Below are 6,000 nucleotides of genomic sequence, written 5' to 3'. Positions count from 1 at the left end.
TTAAGTTATTGGGTACTGGGGGGCTGTTCGGGTTCTTTTTGCTATTTTTCTGGGAATGATGGGAGGGGGGTGGGTGGTAGCACCTTATTACACAGTTTGAATTGCACTATTGTGGGGGCGAGCTTTGTTCTTTGTTTGTTTTCTCTCTGTTTCGGTCCCAGAGCGATTGCTCGAACGGGGCTGTTCTGGGGAGGTGGTGTTGATGTGCGGGGGGGAGGGGAGCGGGGGGACAATAGGTGGGAGACATGGTGGCGCCGGAGTTGAGAGCCACCAGGCTAGCTGCTTTGAGCTAGTCAACGGGAGAGAGGTGGGGGGGGGGGGGGGGGGGGGGGGTGTATACAGCCAGTATATGGCAGGGGATAGGTTACAAGGGGTTGTTGCTTGGGGGGGGGTGGGGGGGGGGGAGATGATCTGCTGACGAGGGAGGGAACTGAACCAGGTAACAGGGAAGAGCTCGGGAGTGGGAGCTGCCGAGAGGCGGACCAGGGGAGGCGCGGCACATGGGCAGGGGGTGGGCCCAAGAAGGGGGATGGCTGATCGGCGGGGGAGGGGGGGGGGGCTGATCACCTGGAATGTTAGAGGGTTAAACAGGTCGGTCAAGAGGGCGCGTGTGTTCGCGCACTTACGGGCTCTGAAGGCGGATGTAATGTTGCTGCAGGAGACACATTTGAAAGTGGCGGACCAGATTAGATTACGGAAGGGCTGGGTTAGCCAGGTCTTCCATTCGGGGCTTGACGCTAAGACCAGAGGGGTCGTGATCATGATTAACAAACGGGTTCAATTTGAGGGGACAGCACAGTAGCGGATCGGGGGGGGGGGGGTAGATTTCTCATGGTCTCTCATGGTGAGGGGGTGAGGGTGGTCCTAGTGAATGTTGACGCTCCAAACTGGGATGATGTAGATTTCCTCAAAAGGCTGCTGGGGAAAATCCCCGACTTGGATTCGCACAAGGTGATTATGGGTGGGGACTTTAATACAGTCCTCGACCCCGACCGGGACCGGTCGTGCTCCAGAACAGAACTGAGAGGGTTCATGGAACAAATGGGGGGGGGGGGGGGGGGGGTAGATCCCTGGAGAATCAGCCAGCCGATGGGGAAGTAGTTCTCACTCTATTCACATGTTCACAAGGTTTATTCTCGTATTGACTTCTTTATTATGAGTAGGGACTTTTTGGAGGGGGTGAGGGATACAGAATACTCGGCGATCACTATTTCGGACCATGCTCCACATTGGGTCGACCTGCAGGTCTGCAAAGAAAGTTACCAGCGCCCACAATGGAGGTTAGAGGTGGGATTGTTGGCAGATGAGAGGGCGTGTGAGTGGGGAAATGCATGCAGGACTACCTGCAGGTCAACGATACAGGGAAAGTCTCAGCAGCGGTGCTCTGGGAGGCACTGAAGGCGGTGGTGAGAGGAGAACTGATCTCAATCCGAGCCCATAGGGACAGAACGGACAGGGCGGAGATGAAATGAAATGAAAATTTCTTATTGTCACAAGTAGGCTTCAAATGAAGTTACTGTGAAAAGCCCCTAGTCGCCACATTCCGACACCTGTTCGGGGAGGCTGGTATGGGAATTGAACCGTGCTGCTGGCCTGCCTTGGTCTGCTTTAAAAGCCAACTATTTAGCCCTGTGCTAAACCAGCCCCAGATGGACAGTATGGTGCAGGAGATGATACGGACGGATAGGGAATATGCGGAGTCCCCGAGGGCAGAGCTACTTAGGGAACAACGGAGACTGCAGGCGGAGCTGGGAGCACTATCCAGTGGGAAGGCCGTAGAGCAGCTCAGAAAGGCCAGGGACACGGGGTATGAGTATGGGGAGAAAGCCAGCAGAATGCTTGCACAGCAAGTTAGGGAGAGGGAGGCGGCCAGGGAAATAGGGACGGTAGTGGACGGGGCTGGGAACCAGGTTGGAGACCCGGCAGGATTGAACAGGGTATTCAGGGACTTTTACAGTAAGCTGTATACCTCAGAACCCCCCATGGGGCCGGAGGGGATGAGGCGCTTCTTAGGTGGGCTGACCTTCCCAAAGGTGGGCAAGGGGCTGGTAGAGAGACTGGGGGCCCCGATTAGAGCTGAAGAAGTAATGGGGGGGCCTGAAGGCCATGCAGTCGGGTAAAGCCGCGGGGCCGGATGGGTATCCATGGAGTTCTACAGAAAGTTCTCGGGGATAGTGGGGCCGGTGCTGGTTAGGGTATTTAACGAGGCGAGGGACAATGGGGTGGTACCCCCGACAACGTTGCAAGCTACCATCTCGCTGATATTAAAACGGGATAAAGATCCGGAAGCTTGTGGGTCCGATAGGCCAACCTCCCTGATTAATGTGGACGCTAAACTGCTGGCCAAGATTCTGGCGTCCAGAATCGAAGACTGCGTACCGGGCGTGATTGTGGAGGACCAAACAGGGTTTGTAAAGGGCAGGCAGCTGGTAGCCGACCTACGAAGGCTACTCAATGTGATTATGATGCCCCCGGAGGGCAGAGAGGTGGAGGTAGTGGTGGCAATGGATGCCAAAAAGGCTTTTGACCGGGTGGAGTGGGACTATTTATGGGAGGTGCTGGGACGGTTTGGGTTTGGGGACGGCTTTCTGGACTGGATTAAACTGCTATATCAGGCCCCGGAGGCTAGTGTAAGGACGGACAGGATGACATCTGAGTATTTTAGACTACACCGCGGGACAAGATAGGGATGCCCCCTCTCTCCATTGCTGTTTACGTTGGCCATAGAACCACTGGCAATTGCTCTGAGAACGGCAAGGGATGGAGGGGGTAGAACACAAGGTCTCGCTCTACGCGGATGACCTGCTTTTGTACGTGTCGGATCCAGCGGCAGGGATGGATGGGATTATGGAAATCCTTGGGGAATTTGGCCGGTTTTCGGGGTACAAGTTGAACATGGCAAAAAGCGAGATGTTTGTGGTGCAGGCGAGGGGTCAGGAGAATAGGCTGAGGGAGCTATCGTTTAGGCTGGTTGGGGAAAGTTTTAGGTATTTAGGAATACAAGTGGCGCGGGACTGGGGCAAGATGCATAAATTGAACTTGTCTAGGCTGGTGAAGCAAATGAGGAGCGAGTTTTGGAGGTGGGATGCGCTCCCGCTGTCACTAGCGGGGAGAGTATAGGCGGTGAAGATGACAATCCTCCCAAGATTCCTGTTTATTTTTTAGTGTCTCCCTATTTTCATTCCGTGGTCCTTCTTTAAAGGAATCAATAAAATCATCCTGGGATTTGTTTGGGCGGGCAAGTCCCCACAGGTAAAGAGGGGGATGCTGGAACGGAAACGTAGCGAGGGGGGACTGGCGTTGCCGAACCTCAGCAACTACTACTGGGCGGCTAACATAGCTATGATAAGGAAATGGATGGTGGGTATGGGGTCGGTTTGGGAGCGGGTGGAGGCTGCTTCGTGCAGGGGCACCAGCTTGGCAGCCCTGGTCACGGTTCCTCTGCCGCTCCCGCCGGCCAGGTACTCCACCAGCCCTTTAGTGGTGGCGGCTTTGCGGATTTGGGGCCAATGGAGGAGGCATGCGGGGGAAGTGGGAGCATCGGTCTGGTCCCCAACATGCGACAACCACCGATTTGTCCCAGGGAAGATGGACGGCGGGTTTTGAGCATGGCGGAGGTGGGAAGGATGGGCGACTTGTTCCTGGAAGGGAGCTTCGCGAACATGAGGGCGCTGGAGAAGTTCGGGCTGGCAAGGGGGAATGACTTTCGGTACTTGTAGGTGCGGGATTTCGTACGTAGACAGGTCCCGTCCTTTCCACGCCTTCCACCAAGGGGGATCCAGGACAGGGTAGTTTCCAGGGGTGGGGTTGGAGAGGGGAGAATCTCGGATATTTATAAGGAGCTTATGGGAGCGGAGGACACAGGGACCGAGGAACTGAAACTCAAGTGGGAGGAGGAACTTGGTGGGGAGTTGGAGGGAGGCGTATGGGTAGACGCTCTGAGGAGGGTAAATGCAACCGCAACATGTGCCAGGCTCGGCCTGATTCAGTTCAAGGTAGTTCACCGGGCCCACAGGACGATGGCCCGGATGAGCAAATTCTTTGGGCTGGAGGACAAGTGTGCTAGATGTGGGGGATGACCAGCGACCCATGTCCACATGTTCTGGGCGTGTCCAAAACTCAGGGGGTACTGGCAGGGATTCGCAGACGTCATGTCTCGGGTACTGAAAACAAGGCTGGCGATGAATCCAGATGTGGCGATTTTTGTGGTGTCGGAGGACCCAGGAATCCAGGAGGGGATAGCGGCCGACTGTGGCCTTTGCTTCCCTGGTAGCCCGGCGACAAATATTGTTGGCCTGGAGGGACTCAAAGCCCCCAAAGACCAAAGTATGTCTGTCGGACATGGCAAGCTTTCTCGGCTTGGAAAAAAATCAAGTTCGCCTTACGAGGATCACTATCGGGGTTCGCCAGTGATCACTATCGGGGTGGCAACCATTCATCGACTTCTTCGCGGGGAACTAATCGTCAGCGGGGGCGGGGATAGAATAGTGTAGAGTAGGGGGGGAAGAATAGGCGGGTCTATTTGCGAGAGAGGAACTGTTATTTGCACTATGTTTTTGTAATTGGTATCTGCACACTAATGTATATTGTTACTGTTTACAATGCCAAAAAATACCTCAATAAAATTGTCCGTTAAAAAAAGATTTCCAGAAGGCATTTGACCAGATGCTACATCAAAGGTTACTACACAAAACAAGAACTCATAGTGTAAGGGGTGTTAAGAAACCCAAACTTACCTTGGAGGTTCAGAATTCCAAGTCCTGATGAACCTTCGATTTTCTATGCATACGCAGGCCTGGGACCAGGCTACACATGCAGTTCAGCATCTTTGCGTTCTTCTGGCCCAGGATAGGTGCTGTGCTCTGGCACACGGCGGAAAGAGAAGGGTGAAAAACCCAGGCCATGTGACCAGGTACAGAGCACCAAAATTAATAAGCTTCCCAGAGAGAGGGATTAGGACGGGGGTAGGGAGTTCCCAAAAGGAACTCCCAGGTAAGGGATAAAGACAGTGGACAGAAACATGTCCCAGGTAAGTTGTTAAGAGTGGAGCAGAGAAATAGGCTTTGAATTATAGAAAAGGACTGCAGGAAGCAGACATTAAGTGAAGTAGGCTCGAGAAAAGCTCTGTCAATCAAAAATGTTTCAGAAAAAGCCCTGATGATCCAAGAAAGTAGTGAGTCCATGTTGCTGGGACAAAGATACCCCTGTGGAGCAGTAGTATCCTGTTTGGCACAGCTGAAAATGTGTGTAAATTGATGCTCAAGTTTACTCCCTCCCCTCCTTTAAGATGCTTCTTAAAACCTACCTCTTTGATAAGCTGTCCTCATATCTCCTTCTGTAGCTCGATGGCAAAAGTGTGTATTGCTTGCTAAGTTCCATGGGATATGTTGATGACAGATAGAAAGCGGTTAACAGTTCTGGAACTCTGGTGATAGCTCAAAACACAAGTAACAAGAGCAAAGGGTCCATTGAGTCTGCTGTGCAATTGAATACTATCATGGCTGACATCAGGCTTCAACCTCATTTTCCCACTTGCACCCCATATCCCTCAACTCAGACACCAAAGAACTCTTCAGATAGCTGCTACATAGCCACTCTGACCGGTCTAGAGCCTGCTGCAGTTTTCCCATGAAGCTCATGCAAGCTTGCAAGACAGCACCTCAAGTTCAATTTTAGATCATAACCTATGCCTCCATCTGGTTCTTTTTTCTGTTGCTTTGCATCTTTCTTTATCCCTTCATGTTGCATTCAGATGTCTATATAGTCACACCTCATCTGACCAGCAGTGGTTATGACTGCTGCCTCACAGCACCAGGGACCCAGATTCGCTTCTGATCTTGGGCGAGTGCCTGTATGGAGTTTGTACTTTCTCCCCGTGTCTGTTTCCCCTCCGGGTGCTCCGGTTTCCTCCTACAGTGCAAAAATGTGCAGGCGAGGTGGATTGGCTATGCTAAATTGCCCTTTATTGTCCAAAGGGTAGGTGGGGTTACAGAGGTAGTA

Source organism: Scyliorhinus canicula, chromosome 5 (assembly GCF_902713615.1).
Source record: "Scyliorhinus canicula chromosome 5, sScyCan1.1, whole genome shotgun sequence".
NCBI lineage: Eukaryota > Metazoa > Chordata > Chondrichthyes > Carcharhiniformes > Scyliorhinidae > Scyliorhinus > Scyliorhinus canicula.
Note: the sequence above shows the minus strand (reverse complement) of the source record.